Source organism: Phoenix dactylifera, chromosome 8 (assembly GCF_009389715.1).
Source record: "Phoenix dactylifera cultivar Barhee BC4 chromosome 8, palm_55x_up_171113_PBpolish2nd_filt_p, whole genome shotgun sequence".
Lineage (NCBI taxonomy): Eukaryota > Viridiplantae > Streptophyta > Magnoliopsida > Arecales > Arecaceae > Phoenix > Phoenix dactylifera.
The window spans coordinates 30,517,484-30,533,763 of NC_052399.1; positions in this window are offsets into that span (position 1 = coordinate 30,517,484).

The window sequence follows — 16,280 nt, forward strand, 5'->3', positions numbered from 1 at the left end:
CCTCTACCGCAAGGCTTCAACATGGAATCCTGTGATTGACTTGACGTAGGCCCCGAGGTCTGCAGCCTGGCTTGCCGGGACTTGACTGCCGACGACGATGGCAATGGCTCCCACTTTGGTGGTGGCTGCCCTTTTCTATTTGAATAAAAATACCGAGTTACATGCCATGTCAAATTACTAAGGCCCTGTTTGGGGAGCTTTTGGAGGGCCAGAAAGCACTTTCTGGCCCTCCAAAAGTACTTTTAGATGAAAAACTATGTTTGGTAATTTTTTCAAAAAGCTGTTTCAGCTTTTGCGGGAAGCTGAAAACAGCTTTCGGGAGGAAGCTCCAATTTGGAGCTTTTGGGAGGAAGCTGTTTCAGCTTTTTCGGAAAGCTATATTTTTGACAAAAATGCCCATATTAAAATAACATAATTACATAGTTTATCCCTGTATAACCCTAAAAATCTGCTGGAGCCAAGAACCCAAGCCGTCAGACTCCCTTCCGTAAGAAAAGGTATTTTTCTTTTCAATTTTTGTATGCATCTCTTGAACCACATTTTAGAAGAAAAAAAATTTTAATCATTTTCCATACCTTCCAAAATCAATCTATTGTTTTTTTTTTTATCATCAACCTCGCGGCCCATGCTGAGGTCCTCCTCGAGCGTGGACCATGAAAAAGAGCCCCTGGACCGCGAAAAATTATTTTATGAAAAATTATGGAAAATTATTATGGAAAATTATTTTATACTAATAATTATAATATTTTATATCTTTATTTTTGTATTATACTATAAATATAATATCATATTATATTATATCATAATACATTAATATGTTATATTAAATAATTTAATATTATATTATATTATGAAAAATTAATTTAATATTATATTATATTATGAAAAACAGGGCCTAAGGCCCTATTTGGAGAAGCTGTTGGCAGTAGAGCTGTTGGAAGTAGAGCTGTCTGAAGTAGAGCTATCTGAAGTAGAGCTGTTATAAAAAGCTGTTTGCTATTTTGGTAACTACATTCGTAAAGTGCTGTGGTACTTTGTTTTGTGTTTGGTAAACAAACTGAGAAAGTACTTTTGCATGACAAAATTACTATAAAAGACATTGCATATTATTATACAACAGAACATAATAAAACATAACATATATAAATACATAAATATACGATATAGTATAATATTATTGTAATATAAAATAATATTATTATAATATAGCATAATAGTAATATAATTATTAGAGCAAATTAATATTTGATAATATAACATAATATTAAATTATTTAACATAACATATTAATGTATTATTTCGGAATGTAATATATATTATATTTATAGTATAATACAATAATAAAAGTATAAAATATTATAATTATTAGTATAAATTAATTGCTTATAATATAACATAATATTAAATTATTTAAAATAACATATTAATGTATTATAATGTAATGTAATATAATAAAATATTTATAGTATAATACAATAATAAAGGTATAAAATATTATAATTATTAGTATAAATTAATTTTTCATAATATAACATAGTATTAAATTATTTGAAATAACATATTAATGTATTATAATGTAATGTAATATAATATAATATTTATAGTATAATACAATAATAAACGTATAAAATATTATGATTATTAGTATAAATTATTTTTTCATAATATAACATAATATTAAATTATTTAACATAACATATTAATGTATTATGATATAATATAATATGATATTATATTTATAGTATAATACAAAAATAAAGGTATAAAATATTATAATTATTAGTATAAAATAATTCCCATAATATAATATTATATTATATTATTTAAAATAACATATTAATATATTATGATATAACGTATTATAATATTATATTTATAGTATAATACAATAATAAAGGTATAAAATATTTTTATTATTAGGTTTAGGTTTATAAAGGGACAAACTGTGTAATTATTATATTTTAATATGGGCATTTTTGTCAAACATACAGCTTTCCGAAAAAGCTGAAAACAGCTTTTGAGAGGAAGCTCCAATTTGGAGCTTCCTCTCAAAAACTGTTTTCAGCTTCCCGCAAAAGCTAAAACAGCTTTTCCAAAAATTTACCAAACATAGTTTTTTATCTAAAAGTGCTTTTGGAGGGCCAGAAAGTGCTTTTTAGCCCTCCAAAAGCTCCCCCAAACAGGCCTAAATGGTGTGCAATAAAATCACATGTAACCATAGCATCACTCATATTATAGCATCTGAAAACTTCTATAATTAGGTTATGTTGAAACGTTTTTTCTTAGTTGTGCACCTCGGGCCCTCATTCAATTAACGAGTGGTTCCTCCAAATAAAACAAACCCATTACCATAGGTCCAAGGATTTGGGTTGTATCTTTGGCATGAAAAAAACGATCGGTCTTCTTTTGTTAGCCTGTTAGCCTGGCCGTCCGACGATGGATGGAGCGGATCCGACTCTAAGCTCTCATCCATATTTAGATTTTTTTACCTTCAAACTGATGACCCTCCTCCCTTCTTGCAAGAGTCGGGGCGACCTTTTATTTTAGTATTTGTTTTATTCTATGTATGTCGGATAATGCTCAATGCAAATGATAAGCTATTTGGTGTTTCAATCAAATTGTTAGTTCTGAATCATCACTTGTATATTGAAACAATGATCTGTGTAAGCAATGATGCGGATGCGCATGGATTTTTTTAAGAAAAAGTTATTTAGGGGATGATGATGTTGCATGCATGAACTATTTTCCATTTATCTTTACCAAGAACGACTGTAGATGCGCTTATATTTTAACACTGCCCGAAGGTTATCTTGAAGTTTTACGGTGCTTTTTTTTTGGGTGCGAGGCTATTGCAATATACGGTGTTATTGTTGCAATCATTCTACAAACTAAATTACAGCGTATGTCGGAATCTAAAATATATGCTCCAGAGTCTCTCAGAGCTGGATATGCAATCTTTGAATCTAAGATCACCGTGGACTTTGCATATCTAGTTTGTAGGTATTGTAATCGTTCTAGTTGTTTAATCTGTATCAAGTGCTTTCCTTTGACATCTCTTAATTCTAGTTTTTAAATCGTCCAACACCAATAAGTGAAAGGAAGGGGGGAGGACTTTTCAAAAAGCATGTGACAGGAGGGAGCAAATTGTGAAATTTGGCACATCAATGAAAATAGTAAATAAGCTTCTCAACTTCTCAAAATGCAGACATGAACACGGCACAAAATTGTACATAGAAAGAAGATATAATATTAATAAGTTGAGATACCATTGGCAAATTTGGTTCTCAGTTGTGCTATGCGTACTCACGCATGCTTTACGTAAATCATGTATAAAAGTATCATAGTACCATATAATAAGAATAAATGAAACTCGAGTATTATAAATAATATTCAAAAAATAACTGCAAAATTACTAGTATTAAACAGGATGTATACGTCATTGTAGGACTCAAATAAGATCCAATATTCAAGTATATAACTAGGCTTGTGCTTTAATATAATACTAAAAATCTTATTTGTAATTATCTTCTTGCATAAAAAGTTTTGTGACATCGGATCCTTGATCAACAATCTTCAATGAGGAAGCATTGTGGTCAGCTCTCAATGAGCAGCACCATGCAATCCCTCAACTCCCAAGTGTCGTGTCCTGTACTCAAAAACTCCGATCTTGTACACCTTCTACACATCTTCATGCCTCTTCATAACCCTGTTTTCCCCCACTTTCTCCCAATCTTTATTTTCTTCCCTCTCTCAAAAGTACTACAAGCACCATTTTACCTCTCTTTATCATCCTGATTGTTATCTTGTGCCCCACATCTAGCGCATACATTTACCAGCTCATCCCAATCCTATATACCCCGGGAAACCACACACTTGTTATATTATATGCTCACCCTCCTATTTCCTTTTGAGGGTCTTTAAACAAACAACTAGTGGCGCCCTCAATCTATACCACCCTATGGCCTTCTCAAGCCTCCACCTCCCAACTTTCACAAGGCACATCTGAACTATGGCTCAGATCATACTTCCATGTACCTCCCAACCTTTTAGACATCAGAATAGCCTCATCAAGTCCCAATGCCATGCAACCCAATTCCAACCGCCTTACTATCACTGTTTCGCTTTCCATCTACAGAAATCTTTTACACAAAATGAATCATTATTTATGAGTCCCTTAGTTACCAATGATTACCTACCATTTAGGCCACAAAAGTGCTCGATTTTGATTAAGGCATCAAATTGGTTATATCACATGTTTGACCCTGAGCAATGATTTTGTATCTAGACCCAACTTATTAGCTAACCAGGTTTTAACGGGTCAGGCCCACGAAAAGGATTTTAGATCCTGAAACAGATCATTAATTTTGACAAACCCAAGGGGAGGGATTTAGCAGCAATGCCGTCCTCAGCATACTGTTCAGCAGATTGGTCCATTCATAGAGAGTTTATTAACAGACGGGTTTGGAGAGCATAAGCCGTTTCTTATTTGTGTGATAAGGCTAAACGATGGTTCTATGTTCAACCTTTCACTGTACTAAAATACAATACAAGCAATGTACGTATATTTTATTTTAATAAAAATAATATAAATAAATAATAAATGGTCGAAGAGAGATTCAAACTTTTGATCTTGTAATTGATAGCTGTACGGAGAAAGAGATACATGGACAAAATGTCGAATAAGAAGAGACGGTTAAAAAAAATCCAAAGGATGAGAAAGCAGTGTAGAGAAACGTCAACGTCACATGCACGAACATATTATTTCCTATATAGATAATTTTCAAACTCCCGCAATTATTTGAGTGGAAAAAGTACATTCTCTACTATGTCAGAAATGCTACCATTTTGTCTTCACTCCAAAACTGTCCTATCAAAGGCATGCAAGCCCAATGGATTAAAAAGCCAGTAGCCATCAAGATTATGTGACCCAGAAGAAATTTGATCAACAAGCCTACATAAAAAATATGGCAGACAAGCTAGGGGCTCGAAATTAGCCATCCTAAGATCTTCCAGATTGTATTCTTGATGTAGTCTCAAGACTCCATCTTATACATAATTTATATTTTTTTATTGTTTCTGTATTTTCCATTCAAAGCCATAGACTTGAATTTTTAGTTGAGTCATGTACTAGTACTGCCAAACAAAAAGAATCCACCTCGGTATGATAAAAAACCTAACCCAACTCCAAACTACCACACTTAATTGCTTGAGCTTTAACCTTTCTTCAATGCTCACGACCATCACTCATATCCAGGAATGGGGGAGGATGGATGATAGTTTTGAAAATAGAATTGTATATATATAGAAAAAAGAGGAAAGTTAGAAAAAAGAAAAAAAGTACGCAGAAATCCAAAAAAAAAAAAAAAACAGCACAGGAAAAAAACACTATTCATGTAAAAGTAACCCGACCGCTATTATTCACGGAACAGTAATCCGTCCCAGTTATTGTTCATAAAACAGTAAGTCGGCCTATAAAAAAACAGGACAACAACAAAAAAAAGAGAAAAAATCCTAGAAAGATGAGTGGCACGGTGGGCAAAGCCCTAAAAGACCTTTTTTTTCTTCCACTTTCATCCTGCTTCTTGACCTATTTCTTTTTGGAGCCACCTTCTTGACCCGATCATCCTTCATCTCGATACCTTGGCGAAGTGCGGCCGGAAGATTCTTATTGGATTGAAGGGACCAAACTTGCAAAGCTAATTATCCAACTAGTTCTATCACTATCTTTTGCCCAGCCTTCGTTTCTTCGTCCATCAATCATTATCTCCATCCATCATCATTACCATCGTTGCCATCTATCACATCCTTAGAACCCAAGTTTACTGGCAGTATTTTTTTTATTGTTCTATTGTGATTATTTTCAGTTTGTTGTGATTATTTTCAGTTTGCTACACTAGTTATATTTCATTGATTACGTTTCATTAATAAGATATCTATCATGTTCTGTTTTGCGGTTACATATCTACGATGTTCTTTAGAAATAATAAGTATTTGCTAAAGTATCTAATCAATTGCACCATAATTGCTTATTATGAAATCAATCTACACATGTAGTAAACTAGTAATCGATTATAGATTGCACCAATTTTGGATGATGCACCAATTCTGGATGATGGACCCGAGAACAAAACTAGGATACTTAAGTGTCGATAATTTGATAAGCTCTTCATATTAATCTTACAATCCAAATCAACGCAACAACTAGATTAAGATCCATTTGTATACAGAACTGACTGAAGCTTTTTGTCGTATTTAGATTAAAATTTAGGTCGGCAAGATTAGCATCAACGATGTTATGGAATAAGAATTTGAGATTGAAGCTACAATCTATGTTTAGATGCAAGTTCGATCAATCTAGGATTGGAATCAACAATAGAATTAGATGATTTCATGCTAAAACCTCATAGCACCATAGACGATTAAAGCTTGGAAATGAAATGGGTTTGAAACAGACATCATGGCGGAGCATTGATACAACCTAAAAGATCGTGACCAATCTTGATTAAAATCAAAAAATTAGATGGCTATCTAGGTGATCATGAGGATAAATATTTCATGATGGGCTTAGAAAAGTATCTATCACAAAGTAAGAAATATAAACAGCGCTAGAATCACAAGAGCAAGTCCAAGACAATAACGTGCACTTAGAATGATTTCAATAATTTATGGTAGGATGAATTCAAAACTGATTTTTGCACCAAAGTAAGCTACATATCAACAAATACAAGAATTCAATTGAAGTGATAACCCAATGAGCGGGATACAGAATGGTACCAAAGTCAACGTACGTATGAACTAGAAGAATGAAATGAGTTTGAAAAATAAGCTCTCGTTGTCCAAACGTTCAACAACCTAGTCTCTATATCCTAAGCAGGAACACAGACTACAAATATAGTTAGAAAATCCATATTAGATACAAACTCAATATGTAATCTAACTAGTTTGAGATAAGGATTAAAGTGAAACCAGGTTCACTCCAAATTGAAATGATTTTAAGAACATGACCATTGTAGTTGAAAATGGATGAATATCATGAAGCAAAATCTCAATCATCACTAGATCAGACTTTTAGGGAAATTAACCCCTGGCTCCTGGTTTGGTTATCATATGATGATTAAGGACTAACCTTTTTCATTTAACTACGGAAGATGAGATCACCAAAGCAATTTAGCTGGAGCAACAAAATTCATTTTAAGAAAACAAATAAAACATGTCCTTATAGAGCATAAGAAAAATTTTTAAAAAAATACTAATTCATGATTACTCATCTTTGTATCACCACTCATGACTTTGCCCCTACTATCTAGAGAATCAAACTATGGTTAGTTGCTTGCTGTTATCTGCTTGATCATTGTAGCCTATTCCCCATTCCACATTATTGATCTCTGACCAAACGGCTTAGACGGATACCACATGCCTCGGATCTCACAAAAAAACTAGCCAAAGCCACGAACTTTGTTTGCTTCATTGCTCTACCACCCATTCTAATGCCCCTAAAATCATAAGCCCAAATCCTCCATTCCTCATACAAGCACACCTTTGAGCTCACCTCTAATTGCAGCACCACCAACTTTTGCCTTGACATCAACCACATTGAAACATCCGGAGCATGCTCGCGCTCCACAGCAATCCTTACTACAACCACCCTACCACATTGATGCCCCCAACAATGCCCAGTTCTATTAGATCAAACCCACCCAGATCCAGTCCCAAATTCCCCCTTTGACTTCATTGTCACTTCAAACATTCTCTACATGCATGACTCCGCCACCTGCCTCATCACTACAATCATTAAATGATTTGGGAAGAATTTGAGATCCAAGTTATGATCCAGTTTGAAACGCAGGTTGACAATGAGTCTAGAGTGGGATCAAAATGAATAAGATTGAAATTGTATCTAAACTAGAGTCCGGACATGTTAAGACAAATTGCATCTAAAATAGAGTTCAGATCCAATATCAGAATGGATTTGATAAATCTATCATACTAAACATAAGTATAAAAGTCATGACCAATCATGATCAAAATCAAATAATCAGACGAATGTGTAGATGACATAAATGTGTAGTGTGCTCTCAAAAAACCAGAGTTGTTGGATAGTTTTGTCAAAAGATACAAAAATCAGGAGAAACTTCCAATAGTACTTCATTACCTCGATTAAGATGATATGAAGAATCAAGATTCAAACTACAGTTCATACATCTAGATTTAAGATAATCAGATGCCAGATATTCTTCTGATTATAGAAATATTTGATGACTGTGGGAGTAAAAACGAACTATCATAAGGTTTAAACCATGAGTACATTAGAATCATGATTAGAGAGGTCCAATACAAAGATTATTATTATGATTTTTGTAGTTTATCACAAACGAGTTTCATCCCAAATTGAGTCATATTTGATGAAGACTAGAATTTGAAATTGAAGTTATAAACCATTGAGGGGGTAGGGAACTTGACCAAAACATAGGAATGAAACAAAAGGGAGAAATGAGTTCGCAACATACATCCACCCCTTGTCCAATAGTAACAAATTAAGCTTCAGATCATTAAAGGAGTCAAGACCAAAATCACAAACAAATTTTAAACATCAAATATGCTAGATGATCCAATTAGCTTGGGGTAAGGGTTAGCATAAAGCCAGGTTCCTTGCAAACTACGATGTGCTCAAGATCATGATTGACAAGGAAATTATTCTATTCACATGAAGAATATGAAGCACGGACAATATGGTCGTACATAATAGATTTCAAGGCACAATAACTCCCAGCCTTTAGTGTGGCTTCCGTTTAACACCTAGGGCCTTGACATATTTTCATTTCATATTTATTCCCTGGTGGGAATTTGTACATGCTTGTGCCCTGCTTTATGCACACTAATGTATTTTTATAAACATAAACTTAAGACCTTTTATATGCAAGACCCATGGATTAAAAACTAAATAGCCATCAAGATTACGTGACCTGGAATAATTTTGTTAACAAACCACTATAATTAGATGATAGAAAACCTAGAGGCTAGGAATTAGCTATCCTAAGATTTTCACATGACTCAAGGATGCCTTCTAGATGATGAATCCGAGAACAAAACCAGGATATATAAATAAGTGTTGATTGGTTGATAAGCTCTTCACATTGATCTTATGACCCAAATCAGCGCAACAACTAGATTAAGATCCATTTGTATACAGAACTGGCGGAAGCTTTTTTGTCGTATTTAGATTAAGATGTAGGTTAGCAAGATTAGTGCCAATAATGTTATAGAATAAGAATTTGAGATTGAAGCTATGATCTAGATTGAGATGCAAGTTTGATCAAGATTGGGTTGGGATCAACAATAGAATAAGATCAATTTCATGCTAAATCCTCATAGCACGATAGATTATTAAAGCTCAAAAATAAAAAGGCTTTGAAACATACATCATGGTGGAGCATTGTTTCAACCTAAAAGATCATAACCAATCTCGATAAAAATCGAAAAATTAGAGGGCTACGTAGGTGATCATGAGGATAAATATTTAACGATGGGCTAGGAAAAAATATCTACCACAAAGTAAGAAACATAATTCACACTAGAATCATAAGAGCAAGTCCAAAATAATAAAGTATTGTTACCATGATTTCTATAATTTATGGTAGGATTAAGTTCTTAACTGCTTTTTGCACCAAAGCTACATATCAATGAATACAAGAATTCAATTGAAGTTATAACCCAATGAGCGGGATAGAGAATGGGATCAAAGTCAATGTATATATGAACCAGAAGAATGACATGAGTTTGAAAAATACACTCTCGTTGTCCAAATGTTCAACAACTCAACCTCCATATCATAAGGAGGAATACAGACTAGAAACACAGTTAAAAGATCATATCAGATACTAATATGATGTGTGACCTAACCAGTATTGGATAAGGATTAAAATGAAACCAAATTCATTATAAACTGAAATAATGTTAAGAACATGATCGCTGTAATTATGGATGATTATCATGAAGCAAAATCTTGGTCATCACTATATTAGAGTTCTAAAGAAATTAACCCCTAGCTCCTAGTTTGGTTATCATATGACGATTAAGGACTAACCTTGTTTCATTTAACTATGGAAGATGAGATCACCAAAGTAATTTAGCTACTTCCGAGCAACGAAATTCAATTTAAGAAAACAGATAAAACATGTCCTTATAGAACAAAAAAAAAATTTGAGAAAAATTTTAATTCATGATTACCCTTCTTTTCTTACCACTCATGACATTGCAACTGCTCTCTCGTGAATAAATCTTTATAGTTGGTTGCTTGCTACCATCTTCTTGCTTATCGCTACCTATTCCCCCTTCGTCATTACTTATCTCAGACCAAATGGCTTGGACAAGTACCACATGCCTTAGATCTCACAAAAAATTAACCAAATGCATATTCTTCGTTTGCTTCATTGCTCTACCACCCCTTCCAATGACCCAAAAATTGTAAGCCCAAATCCTTCATTCCTCTTACAAGCACACCTTTGAGCTCAGCACTAATTGCAGCACCACCAACCTTAGCCTTGACATCAACCTCATTGAATCATCCCTACCATGCTCACGCTCCACAACGATCCTTACTGCAACTGCCTTGCCGCCCTTGTTGTCCCCAAGCATGCCCAGCTCCATTAGATCAAACCCGCCTTGATCCAGTCCTGAATTCCCCCTTTGACTTTGTCATCACTTCAAACATTCTCTACATGCATGACTTTGCCACCCACCTCATCTCTACAATCAATAGAATGATTTGACAAGAATTTGAGATCCAAGTTGTGATCCAGATTGAAATGCAGGTTGACATTGAGATTGGAGTGGGATCAAAATGAAACCATGGTTTAGTGCCCCAAAGCCGAACATGTTGTTAAGATAAATTGTATCTAATATAGAGTTCAAATCCCAGATCAGAATGGATTTGATAAATACATCATATGGAACCTACAATATAAAGTATAAAAGTCATGACCCATCATGATCAAAATCAAACAATCAGAAGATAGAAAAATCAGGGTCATGTGCTTTCACAAAATCAGGGTCATGGCATAATTCTGTCAAAAGATAGAAAAATTTAGAAAAACTTCAAATAGTATTTTATCACCACAATTAAGATGATACGAAGAATCAAGATTCAATTACAGTTCATGCATCTAGATTTAAGATAATCAAATGCTAGAGATTCTTATGATTACAAAAATATTTGATGATTGTGGGAGTAAAAACAAAAAATAAAAACGTTTAAAACATGCGTACATTAGAATCACGATTAGATAAGTCCAATACAAAGAATTATTATCATGTTTTTTGCAGTTTATCACAAACGAGCTTCATCCTATTCTGAGTCACATTTGATGAAGACTAGAATTTGAAATTGATGTTATAAACCATTGAGCGAGGTGGAGAACTTGATGAAAATATATGAAGCAGAAGCGAGAAATTTGTCTGCAACATGCATCCGCCCTTTTGTCCAAATGTGTAACAATTTACACTTCAAAGCATGAAGAGAATCCGACCAAAATCACAAGTACATTTTCAACATCAGATAATAATGTGATAGGTGATCCAATTAACTTAGATTAAGGATTAACATAAAGCCAGTTTCCCTACAAACTAAGATGAGCTCAAAATCATGATTATGGTCGTGACAATGAGATTACTCTATTCAGATGACAATCATAAAGCAAGGACATTATGGTCGTGAATAATAGATTTCAGAGCAAAATAACTCCGAGCCTTTATTGTGGCTTCTGTTTAATGACTAGGGCCTTAACATGTTTTCATTTCATTTTTATTCCCTAGTAGGAATTTATATGCTTGTGCCCTCTTTTATGCACACTATTGCAGTTTTATAAATAAACACAATCTTAAGCCTTTTTATATGCAAGGCCCATGGATTAAAAACTAAATAGCCATGAAGATTACGTAACTAGGAATAATGTCAACAAGCCCCTATAATCAGATGATAGACAAACTAGTGGCCAGGAATTAGCTATCCTAAGATCTCGCCACGACTCCAGGTTGCATTCTAGATGATGCATCCAAGAACAAAACCAGGATATTTGCGTAAGTGTTGATAGTTTGATAAGCTCTTCACATTAATCTTATGATCCAAATTAGCATAACAACTAAATTAAGATCCATTTGTATACAGAACTGATTGAAGCTTTTTTTGTCGTATTTAGATTAAGATGTAGGTCGACAACATTAGCATCAACAATATTATAGAATAAGACTTTGAGATTGAAGCTATGATCTAGATTGAGATGCAATTTCGATCAAGATTGGGTTGGGATCAACAATAGAATAAGATCGATTTCATCCTAAGTCCTCAAACCACGATAGATTATTAAAGCTCTAAAATGAAATGGGTTTGAAACATACATCATGGTGGAGCATTGATACAACCTAAAAGATCATAACCAATCTTGATTAAAATCAAAAAAATTAATGGCTACGTAGGTGATCATGATGATAATTATTTAATGATGGGCTTAGAAAAAATATCTACCACAAAGTAAGAAACATAATTCCCACTAGAATCACAAGAGCAAGTCCAAGACAATAAAGTATTTTTACCATGATTTCTATAATTTAAGGTAGGATGAGTTCATAATTGATTTTTGCACCAAAGTAAGCTACATATCAACAAATACTAGAATTCAATTGAAGTTATAACCCAATGAGCGAGATAGAGAATGGTATCAAAGTCAATGTATGTAGGAACTTAAAGATAGATGGATACCATATGCCTTAGATCTCACAACATTAGCCAAAGGGGCATTCTTTGTTTGCTTCATTGCTCTACCTCCCATTATAATGATCCTAAAACCGTAAGCCCAGCAATCTAGACTTAAGATACTCACATGGCAAAGCTTCAGATGGTTGAAGAAGATAAGATCCGGATGATTAGAAGTTAAATGATGAACTAACATAAAGTTTAAAACATCAATAACATAAGAATCATGGTTCAATCAAAATCTTATCGACAAAGCATTATTAATACCAATTCTATTGTTTACAATAGAACTAAGCTCATTAAATATTCACGTGTCAATGAAGATAAAGACAGATTTAAAATTTAAATTTAACTTATAATCTAGAGGGGATAGCAAACTTTGAATCAAAATCAATGTATGCAATAAGTGATAGTGAGTTTGAACTTTGCAACATGCTCGCACTTGCCCAAATGTGTAACACATAGACTCAAGATTAAGATCATAAAGCGGGATCAGGAACTATGCAATTTTAGTAATTTCAACAGAGGATCGAAATCAAATGAAGTTCAAGAAGAAGCAAAATGACTCTGAAATCATGGTTATGATTGCAATAAAATCATATCAAAATCATGAGCATAAAGAGATTTTGGTCATGGTATATAGATTTTATGGTGAGATCTTGGGTGCATTTGAATAAACATAATAAAATCCAAATGGCTTTTGATAAGTGATGGTGGCATAAATAAGATATTCACATGCATTTCTAATCATATCAAAAGCATGAGCATAAAGAGATTTTGGTCATGGTATATAGATTTTATGGTGAGATCTCGAGCGCATTTGAATAAACATAAAAAAATCCAAATGGCTTTTGATAAGTGGTGGTGGTATAAATAAGATATTCACATGGAATTCTTGATTAAGATCAATGTCACGAAGTAATTCAAAAATAGATAAAAATCTAAATCATGCCATGATCATGACTAAATGAGTTTTTGCTTGTACTTGATATCAAGCATAAGAATGCAAGGTTAGCATCAATAAAAGAGTTGGGATTTAATATTTGAGATCAAAGTTATGATCTTAAATGGCATGTAAATTCAAATGAACACTGAGAACAGAGCTAAATGGATATCGATTGTCGAACTTTATTGTGCTTGAAATAGAGGTTGACCTAAGATCATATTAGATTAGATATATCGTGGTGGACCCAGGAAACTAAAAATAATCTTGACCAATCATGATTAAAATAACTAATTCCACCAGAACAAGAAACTTGACATAGAGATATGAATTCAACTATAGGCATAGCAACTTCAAATGGCAAAAGCTTTATGAAGCCAAATAAGGAACCATGGTTTGAGCTTCGAGGTCAAGAACCCTAAACATAATGGAAACCCTAGGTGGGGAGAACCATGCTGACCTCAATGACGATCCCTTAGGAGGGGCAGGGGCGGCCATGGAGGGAGAGGGTGCCAAGAAGGCTGACCTGCTGCACCTCCAGCTCGTTTATCTGCTGTTCCCAGTCCATCTCGACGATCAGGGGCACCACCAGGACGGGGAAGGTGGTGCTGGCGATCCAGGCGGCACGGCCAGTGCTCCAGAGGAGCTTCTTGGCGACGGTGGCGGCCGGTGCTCTCCCCGCAATACACAATGGGTAACTGGGAGATAGAACTAGAAACCCTAGGAAGGACGCCCTAGCCATCGCGGCTCGTCCCTGGGAAGAAGACATCGCTGCCTGGGAGAAGAGAAGGGGGAGAGAGAGATGATGGGGAGTGGAACTGCCTCGGCGAGACGGCGATTGTGAGGAAGCTTAGAGGGCGGCGTGGTGATGAAAACCCTTGGGTGAGAGCCAAGGGTGATATGGAGACTGGGGAGCGAGGATCTGGCAGCGGAGAGACTGGAGAGCGAGGATCTGGCAGCGGAGAGACTGGGGAACTCTAGGGAGGGGGGTGCCAAGAAGGCTCGCCTGCTGCATCTCGTGCTCGTTCATCTGCTGTTCCCGGTCCATCTCGACGATCAGGGGCACCACCAGGACGGCGAAGATGGTGCCGGCGATCCAGGCGGCCTGGCCGGTGCTCCAGAGGAGCTTCTTGGCGACGGTAGCGGCGCTCTTCCCGAGGTACACGATGGGTGACGTGAGATGGATCTTGACACCCTAGGCAGGACGCCCTCGCCGTCGCGGCTCATCCCTGGGAAGAAGACATCGCTGGCTGGGAGAAGAGAAGGGGGAGAGAGAGATGATGGGGAGTGGAACTGGCTTGGCAAGACGGCGATTGTGAGGAAGCTTAGAGGGCGGCATGGTGATGAAAACCCTTGGGTGAGAGCCTCCGGATATGGAGACTGGGGAGCGAGGATCTGGCTCTCCGGATATTTGAATATGCCACTTCCTCTTTTATTTTTCTTAGAAAATAAAAAAGATATTATCTGCTGATGGATACGAAACACTTTTTATGATATGATACAGATTTCTGGTCAATGTCCAAAAGTATCATGCACTGATGCATGAACCATTTTATTATTAGTTATAACTACAACTTTGATTTGCTGGAACTGATGGATGCTGTCAAATTTTATTAAGGAAGATGGGGACTTCACACCATTTCATAAAATTCCGTCGCCGTCCACCCCACCGGAGTCCCTACTTCAATTGGAGCTCGTGTATTTCTTCGGTTTCTCTCCTTAAACACCAACCGCTAGTGGCACTATTGCCACTACCAATTATCGTCGGAAGCTAGGTAAGGACTCGGCAACCTTTGATTAACTCTTCTCTTCCTTTCCTTTGACCTTTGGAAGGCCGATTTGGACCAGTGATCGTCGGATTTTTGGCAAAAAGGGAATACTCTATTTCTCCTTTTCCGATAGACCGAACTTCTCTCTCTTATTTCTCTTTCTACATGACTCTCTCTCTACACTCTCTCTAGGATTGTTGCATCGACTCTTAATGATTTTGGATCAACCCTGGTGAAGGGGGTCCTGATTCGTGGCTGCCGAATTGTGTGTCGGTCCTCACATTGGCCCTTACCCGATACCATTAGATCTGGTCACCTCCGATTTTTGTCGAACCATATGCACTCTAGTTCGGCCTTGATCAAATGAAATTACTTTGATCGGACCAACCAAAAATCAGATATTCCTACTTGGTCAACCCTATAAGAATGTCAGGACATAGAATTCTTATTCTTAAATTAATCATAATTAAATTTTAATAAAAATGCAATTTCAGATATTAGATTATGAAGGAGGATCTCGAGATTAATTGGATTGTTGGACGTGCAAGTAATGATATACCTTTTCTAGATTTTTTTTATTTATATAATATTATTTTTATATCAAATAAATTATTAATTGATCTATATGTGATTTATGAAATTTGCAAGATTGTATTTTGAATGAAAAATAGATATATAATTTGGAGTAATATTTTTCGGACTGTATTATAATACTTACTGATCTCACATTGTATATACATATTTTGATTGGATTATCGTATATATGTTATTTTGCAAAAAAAGCTTTGATATGTATTGGATTTGAACTCTTAGCTTAACT